The 19,965-nt window shown below is 38.3% G+C and overlaps 1 pseudogene; it reads right to left on the bottom strand.

The window, feature by feature from the left end:
* Positions 1-1,913: 1,913 nt before the first annotated feature.
* On the bottom strand, positions 1,914-15,805 carry LOC137188977 (xaa-Pro dipeptidase-like; annotated as a pseudogene).
* Positions 15,806-19,965: the final 4,160 nt, after the last annotated feature.

Below are 19,965 nucleotides of genomic sequence, written 5' to 3'. Positions count from 1 at the left end.
TCCTGGTAAGATATATCATATGTTGCTGCAAACCAGATTACGCAGCAAAGTGGAAGGAAATGGAAAAAGAGGTTGGAGAATATTCAATCCAGAACATTATTGGAGATGAAGAGCATACCAGAAAATTAAAAATCATATGGACTCAATTACATTGATTACTCTGGAATTATGGTTCAGGATAATAAAAACTTACAGGATAAAGAAAGATAGAAATATGCTAAAATGGATAGCATTTGATAGTAATTTTAAACTGGCCGGGTATGATAAAGGATTCAAACAGTGGGTAACCAAGGGAATCACAGCATGATGTGCTTAGAAGGACAGGAAGCTGGTGAGTTTCCAGCATTTGGAAGATAAATATGATTTGGGTAAGCATAAATTCTATAGGTACCTACAACTAAGGGACTACTTTAAGAAGGAAATGAAAATAGACCCCTGCGTGGAAGTGAATGGTGTGATCCAAAGTATAACCAGTTCATACAAAGAAACAAAAATTAGAATTATATCCGCACTATATCAAAAGTTGACGACAAATAAGTGTTCAACTAAATATATAAAAGAAAAATGGAGGATCAACATAAAATTTCAGATGATGATTGGCAAAACATATGGAAAATACATCAAACATCCACCGATTCACGGATATGGAGGGAATTCTCTTGGAAAAATCTGATCCGTTTTTTTTCAATCACGCCCAAGGTCAAGAGCAAACATTTAAACATAAATCTGCCATGCTGGAGAGAATGTGGAGTATTAAATGCAGACCACTCACATATATTTTGGAAATGCCACAGAATATTAATGTTTTGGAAAATGGTATGCAACATTTTGCAAAAGATACTAAGATATGATATCCATATGAGCGACATGGTACTCTATCTGTGTAATTTCACTGAAGAAAATGTACAAATGTATGGGATATGTATCTGGTCAAATAGTTAATAGCTAGTAAAAAAGCTTTCACAAGGAAATGGGGTAAAGTGTATCCTCCTACCCAAGAACAATGGCTAGAGATAGCAGAGGAAATCTACATAATGGAAAAACTGACACACTGTTTGAGATTGCACGAAGCACAGCTGGAAATAAAGTGGGAGCAATGGACATCATTCAGGATCCAAAACAGCGATGAAGACTATGGAAAGGACATCTGATTTAGTTGATGAAACTGTGAGAATGGACGGACTGCTGAGGATGTGACAACAAAAAAATATTGGTATTGTTTTGTTTTTATGTTTGTTTGTTTGTTTGCATAGTTATCTGTTGGTTTTGCATATTTATGAATGATGAAGTCATCAATAAAAACTAAAGTGGAAACACAAAGTTCAAGATGACTCAAGTATAAATCCTTTTTTGAATGTTCCAGCATGATGGCTTGAGTCTTGAATTTCCCAAAAACAAAATACCAGAATCCATCAGTATTCAACATACAGCTGCAACTGATAAAACATCTGTATTTGCTATATCTTAGATTTCAAGTGTTAAACAGTTTATTTTCATGAGGAGTGTTTTTGAGATTGTGTGAAATAAACAAAATTATTGATTATTTGTATAGGTTACAGCATATTTTCCTTGTGTGATTCCCAAATGCAGTTTCACATCACAGAGAGGGTGAGGGAGTGATGTCTCTAATTTATGTGATACGGAGGGTCATCCATCTAGAGGACAAAGACAGCATTACAACTAAAGATTTATAGTAGAAGTTCCACCTCTTTTAATGATATACATGTTGATTTAATGCACGTTCATCTTCATGAAATTAAATAATGAAATTTTGATCTGTCAGTCGGTCATATACAGTACATTTTATGAGATAACTGTCTCTAACAAAAAAGACTAAATATATAAATAAGAATCTGCTGCACACAGTAGCAAATTAAAATATTTAAAGAATTATATTTCTCTTACTTGGGCACAGAAACTAACTAACATTTTTAGAGAAGTGGTTGAAAGCTCCAGAAGAAGCTAGTATATGGCGTCTGAAGGGTTTTGCAGAGACATGAAAGCTTCGATCTCCACCACGGTGCGAGGTAATTACATTGTAGAGCAACTGTACTGCACATTGCTTGGAGGTGTTTTTGGTTCAACTTGACCCCTGCCTAACCTACCTTGCATGTATCAATGCTGATGTGGTAATGAGTTATTGTTATATTCTTTTGTGTCCATAAAGGTATCTGGGAGAATGTGGGTATGGTGTGTCCCAGGCGTAACGCTGGATGCGTGAGCAGCGCGTGTGCGTGTGTGTCGCTGAACTGCTGCGTCTCTCACGCTTGCAGCGTCCACACTGGAAGCGTGTCTGCTGCGGCGCTTCTGCCACTGGCAGCCCTATCTTTCTCGTTTTCCCTGTCTATTTCTGCTGAGAACCGCGCGCGTCACGCGGAGAAAATAGGCGAGACCTCGAATCTCTAGATGAAGCGCGCGTCTCACGCGGGCAGTGTGGCCGCTCTAACCTGTTAACATGGGCGCCGAAATGAAAAGCAAGAGGTTCCGCGACGCACACGCGCTGCTCACGCATCCAGTGTGTCCCAGGGGTAATGCTCCCAACTCACTGTGTTGGTCAGGCTCTCACCTTGACTGATCCCAGCCAGCAGCTGCAGGCTTTTACTTTTCGTTTGACTTTACTTTTTGTTTTCACTCCACAACACTTTACACTTCATTGTTCACGCATTCACATCTACATTACTGATGTTACTGACTGACACACTCCATATTTGTAATTATTTCTTCAGTTGTTTACTTTATTATAATAAATCTCTTTAATTTACTGTCATCTGTTGTGTCCGTTAACACATTCGTCATGGCCTAGGAGCCAAGTTCTGATGTATCTGACAGGTTGTCAGTAGGATGGTGGACCTGGAAGTTTTTATTGGGCAGGGTGTGACATCCCTCTCTCTGCCTTTTGCTTAAGAGATTGCTTTGGCTTCCTGGCTGAGAGCCAGTGGGCGGGGGTGGAGAGGACGTCAGGAAACTACCTGCACCTGGTTAGTTTAGGCCTCAGCCTATTTAGGTGGCTTCTTTGTTAACCTTCTGCTCTTCTCTTGTTCCCAGGCCTCCACCAACCAGATGGGTTAGGGTTTGGTTTTGTTTTGTTTGCACATACTTCACTCTTCCACACATTGCATTCATTACTGACTGCTGACTAACATTATTATATTTTATTTTAAGTTGACAATAAATGTCATTTTAGAAGCTTTATTCATGTGTGATTCCCTTTTTTTCGCTGACTCTGAGCCAGTCTGTGACAGTGTTGTGTTGTTTACCCTTTCTTTCAATTGTAAATCATTTGGTTTATGTCACAAGGTTAGGCTTGCAAGCTTTCTGGCTAATTTCTCTCAATTTGTACCCATGTCAAGTTGATGGTCTATGTGGCTAAACCCTGAAAATAACTCGACTCAGTTCTTTTCCATCTCTGATGAAATTAACCAAGACAAATAAAAGCAGACAAATAAAACTGTGCAGGCAGACTGACCGTGCCAAAGCTGCGGAAACAAGCCAGCACTTGATTGTTGATGAAGCAACTCTGGTCAGGTTTGGCCAAGGCCTCATCCAGCAGGTTTTTGATGAAGTACATGCCGGTCTCCACGATGAGGACCATCCGTTCCTGGACCAGGTGGCCCATTAGAAGATTTATAAGTCCAGGCTCGTTAATACGCTCCATCGCCTGGACAACAGTGCAGTTACTTAAATCCAATCAACTTAGCTGAAAAATTATATGACAGTTATAGTACTTTATTTAAATTTCATTATTTTGAATGAAATACACTATAGCAAATGTGCAGCCCAGACTAAATGGAGGTTACTCCATTGGCACAGGCACAGCTACATGAACCTGAAGTTACTGTAAATTTTCATTCAGATTCATTTCTTCAAACAGTAAAATGTCACAAGTTTTTCTCTTCCTACTTAGATTAAATAATTTCCTTTGGCCAGGCTTCAAATGAGATTTTATGTCCAATGATCAAGACCATCTCCTGTAGGTCTTACTGTTAGTGACACTAGCCAGACAGTTGTTTTTAAAATTTATATCCTCAGAGAAGTGACTAAGCATCTTATTCATATTCATTGATGTACTTCACATACTGACACCTTCCGCTGGCAAACACCCAGCAGTTGAAATGGAGCTACTGTGGGTTGATTGTGCTTTTCATCGTCCTCCCCCACAACTTGAAACAGTGTATTTACAGTGTGTGTTCAGTGCTCATCCTAAACTTCCTGCAGTTTAGCCTCTTTTTGTTTGGCTCTCACTTCTTCACCAAATACAGTATCTCTCTGTTAGTGATGGACTTCAGCATCTCAGGAACAGGAATGTGTTTTCTTCTTCTACTGTCTGGAGACTTTGATACAACCCTGACTACTGTTGGTATGTGATGTGGGCAACTTCAGAAGTCCATTGTTCTGACCTCAGTGTAGCCTCCCACATTGTGCATGTTGATACCAGTTATCCCAGTCCGTGAGGCATGAAGACGGAGCCAATGTGGACCTTCATCATGTCCTCCAAGCAACCATTCAGGATGCCGGCTGATCCTCACGAGCTCCTCCGGGTGTACCTGGTCAGCCAGGCGGTGCATGTCAGTCCACTTCACACCAAAACAGAAGTTAATCAAAACTACCATCATTACGAAAAATATTATTAAATCAAATAACTTCTAATCTATGTGATTCAGAGACTAAACCCATGTGCAGCCTAAACAGAATGTACAGATGCTTTCTGGCAGTTACTTTGTACAGACAGGAAACGAGAAGTTTCCTGCAAAGCGAGAGTTTTAGAAAAGGTGTATACAAAAAAATATGATACAAGACCCAAGCAACAGTAATTAAAATAAAAAAAACTATGTGTAAATGTACTGACAAAGTAGGGAATTTAATGATTGCTAATTGTTTTAAGACCTTTCAAAAGGTCAAACTCTTCAAAGTTAAAGATCATCACTATGGTTATCACTACAGTTTGGATTTTATATCAACAAAAAATGCAACAAAACGACATGTAAATTAACTCTGTGCTGATGGTAAATTTATGAGGGCAGAAGAATTTGAAGTACAGTTTAGTTTTTTATAGGTATAGATGATAACCTGCCTTGAGGACGGCCTCATAGTATTACTTACCAACCATGTCAAACAGACTGCAGGAGAAAAATGTCAGAACTGTTTAAGTCAAATTTACTTCTAAAGTGTTTTCCAAACACGCACACAGTTAAAAATAATAAAGATTACAATATAGAACATAAAAGCAATATAAGGCAACTTGCGCCATTTGGTGACACTTCACTTAGGAACATTATATGGAAGATATAAGGGGTGTGTGAGTCTGTGAGTGTGTGTGTGTGAGAGAGGGAGAGTCTTAAAAATGATTTCCAACAATGTCTCAAGAGAGATGTTACAGTTTTCATCCTCTTGTTTCATAAACCAGACTGGTGTGGTTGACACTTTGATCCCCCTGTTGCCACTTAAAACATACAAAGCTTCAAGCTTTTTTAAGCAAGGACATAGCTCAGTGTTATTAATAACAGAAGATACCAGGCCAGTTGCAGAACCAAAACATCAACAGTTTCGGATCTACAGGACTCCCTTTTTTGTCACTGACTCTGAGCCAGTTCGTGACAGTGTTGTGTTGTTTACCCTTTCTTTCACTTGTAAATCATTTGGTTTACGTCAGAAGGTTAGGCTTGTGAGCTTTCTGGCCAATCAATTTCAATTTGTACCCATATCAAGTTGATGGTCCATGTGGCTAAACCCTGAAAATAACTTGACTCAGTTATTTTCCCTCTCTGATGAAATCAACCAAGACAAATAAAACTGTGCAGGCAAACGGACCCTGCCAAAGCCTTCATTAATAACAGAAGTTACCAAGCCGGTTACAGAACCAAAACATCAGCAGTTTCAGATATACAGCTCTAATCCAACCAATGACAGAAAGAAAAGTTACAGTTGCAGCAGTTTCAGGGCTTCAGTATGCTTCAGATTAAAGTAAGCAGGCTTTGAACTTCTCTCTCAAACTCTCTTTCTTCATTTTTCACACAACTACTTCAGTCACTTGTGTACAACTGAGTGCAACACCAGCATATTGAAGCATATTGACTCATTAACTCAGCAGATATGTGCTTTCTACGTGCAAGGAAGATATAATTTCTGCAATTTTGACACTGCAGACAATGAATGTTACATCTGCAGGTTTCTTATTAATAGCTGCTGTTCGTGTGCGATTTTATATTTTAAACCTTTAAAGTGTAAGAATTTTGTTACTTGATTAATGAGAAATGTATTCAAAAAATCATTAAAAGTTATCATTTGGTGTTTTAAAGCCATAAGTTGTACTATTGTATTTCTATTTAAGTATTGAATATCCACTGTAGGTTAGACACAAGGACGTTCAATTTTAAATATTGTACTTTAACACACTAAAAAGCTGCAGCTGTAATTGTGTGCAGGTGGTGCTGTTGTTATTATGATTGCAGCTATTACTGTACTGTACTATTACTTTCATTTCCTGTAAGAGATGATGCTAACATGTCCACATCTAAGGGTCTTATATTACTTTCCCATAGGTAGGGCATGTCATGTGGTCTGACAATAACCGAACAGTGCCCCCTTTTTGATGAGTTTGTGAGTGAGTTTTATGTCAGTTCCATGAGATCCTCAAATCTAAAAATTACTAAAAGCTACTCACCACATGTCTTGTCTTGTCATTGGGAACCCCAGCATGGCCGTAGAAGAACAATTATTGCCTCTGATGTTGAACAATGACACAATAAGTGGATTTAAAAAGAGATTAATAGTAACTATACAATATACAAATAATTTATTACACTACTAAGCGATAATTGCATGACAAGACACAAATTGGAATTAAATATGTATTTCAGTACAGCACTGATGGTATTCCACTCATGTTCATCAATCAGAGCCTCTGTGATGTTCATATTCTCATTTTTTAAGCTCATAATTTAAACAGGAAAATAACTTGTATCCACTGACAACTACTCCCTAAGAAGTACTCATTACACATGGCCTTCAATACAAAAAGCGACAGCATGATTGGTATAAATGTCTCAAAAGTCTTCATCCATAATGATGCTGTTGGCTGACAGTTTAAACCCTTACATTCCACAGATACAGGTGTACGAGGTGTGGCGCATCCCTCCTTTAGTATAGCAGTAGTGCTAGAACAGGCAGCAAGGAGGGAAAAAGCACTCCTTCAAAGAAAAACCCCAGGAAGAGAGATTAAACTAAACATTTTCAGCACAGCGGAGATCAGAGAAACACCAATTAGCTGAAGGACTTTCACTGCCCTCTTCCTGACTCCATGCTTTTTAAGAATTCATTCAGTGCTCATTCTTTAATCATCACATGGCTGAGCACATCAAACACTTCTACAAATCTCGACAGCATCGCAACGCTGTTTGGGGTGACAAGCCCATGCTTCCTGGTTCCTCTCACACAGCAGAGGCAAAAACATGGACCTGCACATCTCATCTCCAGCATTAAAAAAAGGATCCATCGACAAAATACACCACTTACCTCTCCATTTCATATTCTTTCTGTCCAGGTTTCACATGCTTCATGACCTACAGAGAAAAGGGGTATTAAGTGTTTATTATACAGTACGTGATTAGTTTGGGATATATTGACAGAATACTAGCAAGCCAAACTTACTCATTTGAAAGAATATCCACCATATACTCAAAGCGCTAAAGTTATCAATTACTTTGCACAAAATATTAATGTGATTCAATTACCACCAGATGGCGCCAAAGTCAGAACATTTCAAATCCGACTCATAGTTTGCTGTGTGTGTAGGTTGGTGGTGCAGCTCAAAATGTTTGACCTTCTGTGCATGTTACACATGAGGCTCCTGTCAGACACAAGACATATAACACTTTGTGAAATTAAAGGCCATGAGGGACACAAGCATTTAAAGTAAGGCCTATATTTCATGTGTACAGTAGTTCAGGTCAGCATTTTTTTTTTAACTAGAAAGCAGTTTGAGAAACTATTGGACAACAGAGATGGAAACCTTTCTTGCTCTTTTTTTTTTTTTTAAGCTTTTCAGCCTCCCCTATCATATCCTTTTACATTACAAAACTGGATGACTTATCACTTGAGCAAAGTGTGCACAAAGGGTTGAGAAAGTCGGTAAGTGATTTTCTGTTTGTACTGCACACCTCTAGGAAGGGTAATAAGTGAAAAACAACCAAAATGTGAAATTTTGTGCAGATATAAAGAGATACTTTATTGGTACAACTTATAGGTCAAAGGTTATCTTTGTTAATTGGTAGACTTCAAGCTACTGGATAAAGTTTAAACTGACAGCACCCATACAGCCTTAGAGCATCTTGAGATGTTAAATTGTTTACATGAGTTATGAACTCAATGCTGGATATTTTAGGTGTTTGATTTAAATTTTCTAAACTTTTCCATGTCTTTTTAATACTTTCCTCAATTGTTTCCCTGGCAGATGGTCTTTCTAGCTAGGAAGGGTCTTAGCATTTTGTGGGCTTCAGTGGAAATCCTGTTGGTGTAGCGCAGGACCTCCAGCTCCATATCTGTCTTCATAAGGCGGCTGCAACACACAGAAACATCTGTCTGACGTCTGATCATTACACCGCTGTACATTCACTTTTGCTTGCTGATCTATGTCATTTCTCTAATTTTTTGGTAAGAAAAGCAGATGTTGCACCTTAGATTCCTGTCAGTATTCAGGGTTTCTACAATAACAGACCCAAATCAATAACCCAATAGCCCATTAATAAAGAGCCATGTGAGGGGGCAGATGGGTTCACAGGAGGTGTGCCTGAAAAGGATTCTTACTTATTTCAGAACATGTCAATTCATCTGAAGGGTGCCAACTCTAATGCCAAGGACAACAAAGCAAGCACGAAATCCATTACATGTGTGCAGAGTGGCTTCTAACAGCAAGAGGGAAAAAACAACCCAAATTAAAATCCCTTCTTCTGATTGCAGACACACAATTACCTGACTGGGCAGCTGTAATTGCCAAGGTTTGTGAGAGTTTAACTGAAGAAATTTTAAGGCAACTAAGGGGATCACTACAATTTTTATTCTCAATTTGACTTTCACAATGATATTTATCATACATTAATTTAATCACTTACCATTCCACAATGACTGGGTGTAAAAGAATATTGTTCAACTAGAAGCTGATGAAACAAACAAAAAGGACTCCCAGCAAGATTATAAATGCACTTTGAAATAAGTAAGATTATTTTTTAGTAGTTAGTCACAGTGTATAATTGATGAGGCTGTAATATACTGTATGTGGTCAAAACAGTAACACTGTCATTTATTGATAACTAACAAGCAAAGGCAAGATTGTTTTCTTAATTAAATTCTATTCTGAATTAGATTAATCTGTACGCATGACAGAATAATTATGTGAATGCAAATTGACACCAATTAAACATACCTGCTAATTCCTTCAAAGGAGGCTTCATGGCAGATGGTCCCGCTATCTAGGTTCAATCCTCCCTGTATGGAAAAAACACAAAAACAGGTGAAGTTACATCACTACAGTACATTGAATTGGCTTTTTTCCAGGATGATAATCTATTCTACAATCAGAGATGGAAAATAGTTTTAAATGCAGTAGAAAGTGTAAAAGAATATTAGTTGTTGTGAGGTTGCTCGTGATGTTATCAATATTACAGTCTGTATTTATTCTGACACTGCACTTTAATAAAAAATGTTTTTGGGGCTTTTATCTGCATTTTTAGTTAGCGATAGTGGAGAGATGACACGATGCAACAAAGGTCCTCTTCCAGATTCAAACCAGGGACATTGTAGTTCATGGTCGGCGTCTCTACTCCTCAGCCATGGGGGCTCCTCATACTGCACTTTTTAGCAGATGATCAACATATAGTTTTTGATAATTGATAATATTAATGATTCAGATTTCCAATAGCAGTTTTAATAGCTGCACACATACAAATATATTGACAGGATTCTGTGTTTTTATTTGTGACATGATGACCATCTGTAAAGCTGGTTCTGTAAAATACCCCCATGCTCACCTACTGTGATGCACTGTCCTAACTACAATCTGTAATTCTGGAAATGGATAAAACAAATAATAAGTTAAATGCAGGAACCGATCACAAGTGGACAGCTTTAAGTGCGTCTCTTTACACTTGGCATTAACATGCGTCTCCACATGCGTCCTGAGGGACCACATGTGATCGGATCTCACTTCCCCACTCTATATGCAAATAAACACGGACATCATTTCCGTTTTCAAGACCAAATTTGTTTGTTATTCATCCAAAGCTGTGTTCAACTTGTTTGATAACAGGATAAGAGAGAGAGAGAGAGAGAGAGAGAGAGAGAGAGAGAGAGAGAGATAGAGAGAGAGAGAGAGAGAGAGAGATGCAGCGACTGGCTTTCTAAAACATTCAGCATATTCACTCTGAAAAGACTATGACTGTAAGAACATTTAAATTACATAAAAACTGTAACACCTACAATCAAAAATTGAAGCTTAATTTTAGATATTGGTGTAGTTGCTATTATTGAAATGACTAGATATTGAAGTGACCACTGCCTTGAGAAGAGGAAATTATGTGTGTCCAACCTTTGCACTAAAAATGGATGCAGTGTCAACTTTTGAAGTTGAATGTCCCAGAACAAACCTAATAGTGGTCCTATAAATTTTTGCCAAAAGGTTCGAACATAGGAATGATGACTGTTGCTGTGACTTCATGGCTGGCTTACTTAACATCTAAGTTCAGTTACTGCGCAGGGAAAAGGTCACACACAGAGAGGTTGTAAAGAAAAGCACCAAAACAGGCAGACTTACATCACAGGTGTGTTGCACCTCATCAACAGCATACTTGTCCTTGAAGTGCTCTTTAGGATAGATCCTGTCAACAGATGCAAAACACACAACTGGTAAAGTATGGACAACACAGAAAAAAAGTCTTTGTGATCATACACTCAGTTGGCTTTTTAAGAGTCAATCTCTGAAAACATAACAGGCGGAATATATTACAGTCTGGCAAGTCACAAGCAGAACTGAAATATTTAGGACAAAGATCACAGTGAGGAAACAAAAGAAGTAAAGTCAAAAATGTCTGGTTTGGGTGATGAAATGAATGTCAAGTCCTTGGCTGCATTTGGCTGCAATTTCAAACTAAATACAAACACTCAAAAACAACAAAAACACGTTTATACTGGGTGCATATGATGTAACTGCACCACATGACCCTTTCTTCAAGTTACAGCTGACAGCTATGAACCAGCTGTTGATGATTGCTGGCCATGTACACAGCTCCTTGAAGATTAGTGTGACTCACTCTCCCATCCAAGTGGCATAGCTTTCAGGCAGTTTGGGAACAAAAAGGATGGATTTCCCTGAGTCCACATCAATGGCTCCGTAGCAGTCAGGCTCGGTTACTCTAAAAGCCCAGTGGAAGAAAGACTCCTACAGAAATTAAACAATCATTCAGGGCATTAGTGAGGGAGATTATAATCGTTAGCTAGAAGAAAGCAGGAAGTTAGCAAATTCTGGTCAGATTGTCACATGATAATATAAGATGATGTCCTTTGGTTTTTGTTCAAAACCAATTACAATTACTTAGATGATAGTGTCAGAAAAACTTACATCATAGTGCTCTCTCCGCAGGGTGGCTGGCCTGCATATTTGTGACAGAGTGACAAGATTAAGAGCTCTGCTCAATTTGAATTCTTCTTGACATTAGCGCTGCTTTTGATCATTTGAGGGATTGGGTTGGTATCTCAGGTCCTGCTTTTAACTGGTTTAAATCTTATCTTTCTAATGGAACTGATTGATAGCTCCTCATCTTCCTCTGCTCATATTACTCCTGGGGTGCCACAAGGTTCCATTCTGGGTCCAGTCCTTTTTTCACTATACTGTATATGCTTCCATTAGGTCACATAATGCAAAGACATAATGTGTCTTATCATTGTTATGCAGACGATACCCAGATATACACCCATCACCCCAAATAACCCAAACAGCCTCATCCACCTGCATAATTGTTTAACTGAAGTCAAAAAGCGGATGCATCAACACTACCTGCAGCTTAACAATGACAGAACAGAGGTACTACTAATTGGTCCACACTGCACAACTGAATGGCTTAAGGACTAGCTGGGCTCTCTAGCCCCCTATGCAACACACTCTACAAAAATCTTAGACGTTATATTTGACTCTATACTTACTTTTGAAGAACAGGTCAAGAGAGTTGTTCAAACCTGCTTTCCGCAAGAACCACCTCCAAAATTAAATCTTTTCTGTCCTTCATTGATTTGGAGAAGGTCATACATCCTTTTATCTTTTCTAGACTATTGCTACTGTCTGTATTTCTGCCTCATTCAGAAGCAATTTGCACGCCTACAACCCGTTCAGAATTCAGAATATGTAATAGACCTCTTAACATCCTATGAGCCTGTACATGGTCTTAGATCATCTAACCAGTCACTTCTCATTGTTCCCAGGTCCAATTTTGTGACCAGAGGGGATCGAGCTTTTGCTGTCAGGACCCCCAAACTCTGGAATGCACTTCCTATAGACATCAGACTGTCAACATCTTTGTCAACATTTAAAAAATATTGAAAAACTTATTTCTGTAGGATGGCATTTTGTGTGTGTGTGTGTGTGTGTGTGTGCGCACACTTCTACACATATATTTGTTTTTGTGTAGATTTGTATTCATGTGTGCACATGTTGTCTTGTTTTAATCTGTTTTTATTTGTTTTTATTTGTTCTTGGTCAACCTTAGTGCTGTTCTGTCTTAACAGTTATTTTACTGTCTCTACTTTTATTTAATCTGTCCTGTTTTTATTGCCTTTTGAAGCACTTTGTAACAGAATGTCAGAGAAGTTGCTTCCACACATCAAGAGGAGCCAGGTAAGGACACGCTGAAGGACCTTAAACTCACTGCTGGCCTGAGACCACCTGAGGGTTACTAAGGGATATATAGCAAATAAAAGCATGTCCTTGCTAAATGTTATGCACCTCCCACCTCAGTCTCACAATTGCACTTGCTGCCAGAATCAATTCAAGTCCTACCTGTCTGAATAGGAGCTCTGAGTCCATGCAGTAACTCTGCTCCTGCTCTCCTCCCTGCAGCACCACAACTGACTTTGCCACCACTCCGTCTCTGGTACCCCAGATACCCTCAAGGTGTCATTACCCAGCCAGTAGACAGGTCTGAAAGAACAGGAAGATGGTGGACTAGTGGTTGGAGAGATTGCCTGTTAACCAGAGGACTTTGAGTCTACATTAGGCGTGTTGTAGCATATGGCGTGCAGGCCTACTCAGCATAATTTTCTCCCCATTGTCCCTACCATCATTCAACTATTTTCTGAAATCCTGGTGCATTCAGAGAGCCTCACACTCAGGGCAAACAAACTATGATTAATGACAGTGAAAATAAAACTGATACCCACAAAAATATATAGCAGCTGCAATGGGAGGAGGGGTGTTGAATGTTTTCTGACTTGTGGAGCTGGACATGTTGTGATTTCAGCTTACGACGGATAATTCTGTTGCCAAAAGAAACCACACTGCGCCACTGTGGCGGTATATAGTGGATTTACACATCCTCAACCTGTCCATAATTCCACCACATATTAGCTACCTACACCATACACATAAGTTATCTGATACTTTTAGTTCCCTGTAAATTGGCAGTTCAATAATTCAAAGTTGTTTTCTTTTTCTCTCTCTCTGTTTCTCTCTCTTTAGGGAAACAATTTCTTGTTTTTCTACACACTTACTTTCTACTTATCTTCATCAAGGACCTACGAAGGCTGCTGTAGAAATGGTTCTATCTACTGAGCACACCCGTTATGTTGTCATATCTGGAGGCAATCCTTAGGATTTGGTCAGTAGATTTGAGCCTGAAGAGGTGTGTGAACAAGTGTTACAACAGTGCAGCCTGTCCACAATAAGCATTAAGACAGAATTCAGACAAATTTGTAACATGATAGCTATTTCCTGGTTATAAATCCTGCTCTCTGGCCCATGGCTTTACTGATAAGATAAACACAACACATCAGATTCAGACTGGACAGTACAAAAGGTTAATCCACAACCTAACAGTATTTTATGGCTCAAGGATTTCTGTATCATTCACTGTTATTCTAGTTTGCAGGTGTTATCTGTGAGGACAAGCCCAGTAAGATGTTATATCAAGATGATTGTTACTGGTGCTCTCTGTCATTAACAGTGTAGATCTGAGTACTTACAGCAGGTCACAATAATGTACTACAGTGCAATCCATTACTCTGCCCAGTCGTATCCAGGACTATAAAATACTGTTTGAGATTTATGATGTCTATTGGTTTTATGAGGTATTGATTGAACTCCATGTTCATTTTTTAGGGCCTAGTTTCTGGTGTTGTACTGGATTATATAATACTGTTAGGTGTTCTTGTTGTTTGAAAAACATATATCCATTCTATATATACTCCATGTCTCCCTTTGTATTCCTTCCATGGGGTTCTAGAGGTATACACATGTTAAATGATATCTATAGTGATAAAGGCCTCCGCCTCGACCTGAAGAAAAGATTCCTCACTCCAGGTTACACCTAGTTCTTTTAATTGAGACTCGGCACAGCAGTGCCCTAAAGATATTTGCGGTTCCCTGGAATATTTTCCCTCATCCTCCCTCAATTACTCTTCTTAATTACAAATCCCATGGGTCGTCCCTTTTTTGTATATGTCTCTGAACACTGGCGTGCACTACGCATTACTGTGAAATGGGAAACTGATCTTCCCTTGGTGTCTGACTGGTGCAGGCCTTCTTTGTTTAGCAATGTCTTAATTTCTTCTAAAGACGTTGCCTACCAGCTAATAAATTACAAATTTGTACACAGAGTATGCTTCACACTGGCTTGTAGATTCAGGATGAAGCATTCAGATTCTAATAAATGTAACATGCGCTCTTCTGCTGTGGACACCAATATGAGTATGTCTATTGTGATAAACTGCTGCTAAAATTGTTATTCTGAAAAGTTGGCTCCAACCCAACTATGATTTACTGCTATTTCTACTAAACAAGATTAATGATTATTGGTCCCATGCTGTCAACTTTACCAGGGCCTCAATATAAATCTTAAATGTTTGTTGCAACTCTGTATGTGTAACTCTGATATATATAACAAACTGGGCATAACATATGGTTGTAATATTCATGTGCCTGTGCAGTGCCTATACTTATCATATTCTACTGAAAATGGTCTGCTTCTCCAATATACACCAGGTATTTATATTGGTGTGATTATTATTATCATTGGTGTTGTTACTTCTGCTATTCATTTTTGTATTTTTTTTTTGTGTGGCTGGATTTTCTTTGACCTAACCTTAATGAAATAATGAATAATAGTTCACAAAAAAGGATGTCTTGTTGTTTGTTTAAATGTGGTAACCCCTGACAGATATCACCTTTGTTATGTGTTTATGTGGGGAAAGGGCTCATTAATAGGTTACACACTTGACTATACACCAGCAAGTGAGTTATAGAATTGAGTGAGCTTACAGAAAAAAAGCTAGAGGTCTCAATAGAGTTGTGCTTGCTCTAGTTTTAAATTTTTAAGAAACTGAAAGGGAGATTTTTTTTTCTTCTTTCAAATGTATTTGATGACAAAGTAACTAAGTAAAACATCTCTGTAGGTATCAAATCAAAAGCTCGATGCATTCTTACAAACCCCAACTTTAAACATTTAGGTATTTTTAAGCAGTCACACTGACTTACAGTAAAAGCATATTCTGTTTAGAGAAAGTGCTGTCAGAATACAGAAAACTCAACTCACTGTGGTGATGCAGCCATGGTATAAGGTAGTCCAAATGTGCTGCTGCTGACTGGAGTCCCGCCACTCTTTCAGCTGACTAGCATTCTGCTGCATTCATATCTTCAGGAAATACCAACTTCATAGGTATAATTGTCTTCAAGAACTGTTTCTGAGGTAAACCTTGTTGAAGTTTTCTAGGTGATGCACTCAGTGCAAGCAGTGGGGATTACTCAGATACATCTTGTATTATAAGAACATAAGTTTATCATCTTGTTATTCCAACCAAGGGATCATATTAAGAGGTTAAAAGATGAGCCTCAGATGGAGATTGTTGCAGCTAAACAGCTGCATTGTTCTATTGTTGACAGTTAATCTGGGGTGATAGGAATCTTTTCATCTGATAAAACTAATAAAATATGCTTCAATTTCCTTGCTTTTTTATGAAAATAAATTTGAAGAATGAATTTGACCTTCTAATACGTTCCTGGAATAGTTGGAACGTTTTCTATTTACTATCCAACAATGTCATTGACTTGATATCACTGAATTCATTTATTTATTTATAGATATTGGTCCCTGTAATCAAGTGAAATTCTTCCACGTGTGGCTGAAGAAACATTCATGACATTGATTGATGTCAATCACCATCAAATCTCCTGAAATCACATTGGATATTGCTACCTACACAGGTGCTACACTCTCTCCATCACTGACTCTTTGTAGTGGCTGAAAATGGAATTGCAGCTCATTTTCCTTGTGCCGGCTGTGCAGTGATAATGAGGGTTCGATTCCACGCCGTCCACTTTTACAAAAAGTTCCTGCCAAACTTGTGTACATTCATTGCTGGCATCCCTGCACTAACTGCAGATTAATTGTGGTCTTGGGGTCCTGAGCAGGAAAGGCCTTCAAGCAGTCTAAAGAACTGATACCTTCCTGCGATGCTTGTCCATATGGAGTTGGAGCAGTAGGCTAATAGCTCACCGCATGTCAGACGGAGAGGAGAAACCTATAGGGCTCGAATCACGCATGCTTTCAGCTGCAGAAAATAACTATTCCCAACTAGATAAAGAGGGGTTAGCTGTCATCTTTGGGGTGCAGTATTTCTTGTATGGCAATTTGTGATTTGTACAGATCATAAGCCATTAAGTTTATTCCCTGAGATGAAAACTGTACCTCAGATGACATTGCAGAGAATAATGAGATGGGCTGTACTGTTTTGAGCATAACATGAGTATGTTAACATGTACAGGGCAGATAAAACACTGATGCTCTTAGCCTTCTTCCACTCCCAGAGAAAGCCAATGGTCCACTGCCAGAGGAGAATGTGTTAATGTTGGACCAGGAGCAGAGACCACTGATGACATCCGAACAGCTATAGAGATGAACAACCAAGGATCCCCTCAAGGGTATTGTGGATACACACTCAGAGTCGTTAGATGTATACCCAGTGACCTCATTTACCACAATAAACTGTCTGAGAAATAGTTTCAACACACAAGGTATTCCAGAGATGATAGTGTCAGACAATGCACAGTATTATCTCAGTGAACAAACCAAAGAGTTTATGACAAGAAATGGAATCACACATGTCACATCAGCACCATACCACTCCTCATCTAATGGCTTAGCTGAAAGAGCTGTACAGACCTTCAAAGAGCTCATGAAGAAGAGCACTGGCAACACATAGGAGACAAAGTTAAACAGGGCTTTGTTTAGCTATCGTATCACTCCACAGTCAACAACTGGACTGATGTGGATCTAAATGGATAGCAGGACTGATACAGGAGATCACAGGACCCATTTCCTGTACAGTGTTGCTGGGAAATGGTAGACTTGTCAGGTGACATGTGGATCAACTGTTCAGCAGACAAGATAAAGATCTGCCAGATGCAACAACGACACCGACACATGAGGAGGAGTATGTGGTACCTCCACCTATAACCAGCGCAGGGCACCAGGACACATGTACTATCCAAGCAAAGGACAATGTTCTGCCTATTGTGAAACATACCAAAGAGAGCAGTACCAACTAAGGAGCTGAGCCGATCTCAAAGAAACAGACCATCATTCCATATGAAGGACTTTGTAAAGTAAAGGACATTGTGTCAAGGACAAAAATGAGACATTGTTTTCTGTGGTGGTTTCAGTTTACCCATCCTTGACCACACTTGCTTAACCATACTAGTGTCAGAGACTGAACTGTTAATGGGGTTAATTTATACATATATACATACAATATATATATATTTCTTGTGTCTGCTAAAGTTATAAGATCAGACAGGACAGAAACAAGTGTAACAAGTGTTTTCTTAGTTGAAAGAGAATCTGCTGTTGTACATTATTTCAGAGTCACAGTAAACTACAGGGTAGTTTAAATTTAAGGGGGGAGGGATGTTATGAAGTGACTGTTGTACATGCTATTGACAGGACCAAAAGAGGGCTCCACTGCAACCTGTTGCATATGAGTAGGTGAGTTATGTAGAGCCTAAGTCAGAGTGTATACAGCCATGTTAGAAGAGGCTCTTTATTTATTTATTTTGGAAAAACTTAAATAAATAATTGTACTTTGGCTAATCCATCCATTTATTTTCTTCATTAATTAATCATTAATTGTGTATTATTGCTTTATGTGAATTCTAGGCCATATCATCCCTACTGGTTTCCTAGTCCAGGTATCATCAGATAAAACTTAATTCATTTGTAATTCAAAAACTAAAAAAATGTGAATCTGTTATTTGTTTCAAAATTTGTGTCAGAATCATTTTTGCTAATTCTTTTTAATGATTGTTCCTTTCTGGATTGAAGAATGAACAGGTCTGTGTGCCATTTTAAATTTAACATTTAATTATGGCCTGATTATTCCTAGTAGTGTATTAAAATAATACTATCAGTTATTAATTTTATCTCTTTTAATTTTCTATTTGGACTTTTAATTTTACTTATGACCAAAAATATCCCCCATAGTACATAGACCTGTTCAGTCTTCAATCCAAAAAGGAACAATAATAAAAGTAATTGCCAAAAAACAAAAATGGACCGTTTTTGATTGGTTTTTCATATTTTGTTTTGAAACAAATAACAGATTTATGGTTCTTTCTTTAACTATGGATTATCCGATGACACCTGGACCATCTCTCCTGTGAGCAGCTGGCTGTTCCAGTGAAGAATGACAGTGGCCCCTGGTGGCCAATACTTGCAAGTGTATCCTCTGGGTTATGGCCATGTTTCACACCTGAACATTTTTCTGTATTATGTCAGGTTTTGTGACAACTTAATGTATGTGAAATTTTTTTTGTTGCCATTTTCTTTCTTTTCTACAATGTTCACATCACAGAATACACTGTTTTACAAAGACAAAGCACAGCAATACCCTGGCTGCTGCTGGTGCAATAGAGAGAAGGTGAAATGTTCTATTTTTCCAATTTGAGCTTTTGACAATGTTATCACACCCTATGATTATTAAATAGGTATATAGTGTAGTTCATTTCAAATTTCCAATTAATCCTAAATTGTTACTCCTCATTTCACAACCCAGGCAAAAGCCTTGACTATATATTTTTTTCCCTGGTAAAGGTAGCCAGTGCATATTTTATTGGCTCTAACCCTAACTGTTACTGTAAATTGTTGTTTATGAACCAGCGTTTTCTGCCACAACATCCTTTTCATTAGTTACATTCTAAACCTGTACACCATACCTCTCAAATGTTTCTATTATAGGTGTCATTAGGTCCCTTCAAATACTATAAACTTGACCTCTGGGGCCTGTGCCATCAGAACCATGAATGAAGTACTTAATATGGTATAATATGGGATGACATGGTGAAACCAGTTACCTGCAGGAAAATTCATTTGAAGTCACAGCAGAAAGTCATTTTCAACCAGGTGAAATGCACACAATATAATCACATAATGACAATAATATAGGAGATGTAGAAACACTACAAATAATTTCCAAATATTAAAAGTAAGTCTAGTAAATCTTAAAATGTGTGGGAATGATTGTGTCTTAAGTATAGAGTCAGGTTTTTGCTTTTTTGTCAGATGATGAACAAACTATTCTGAATATGAATAGACTAATAATAATATAACTAATAAAAATGTTAAAAGTAATGTCAGACTGTGTCTGCTAACAAAGCAGAGACAGGAGGAAAGATGGGATGGGTGTGAATTATTTTTTCTAATAAAAGACAACAGAGGG

Source organism: Thunnus thynnus, chromosome 1 (genome assembly GCF_963924715.1).
Source record: "Thunnus thynnus chromosome 1, fThuThy2.1, whole genome shotgun sequence".
NCBI lineage: Eukaryota > Metazoa > Chordata > Actinopteri > Scombriformes > Scombridae > Thunnus > Thunnus thynnus.
Note: the sequence above shows the minus strand (reverse complement) of the source record. Positions and strands in the feature narration are given on the sequence as shown.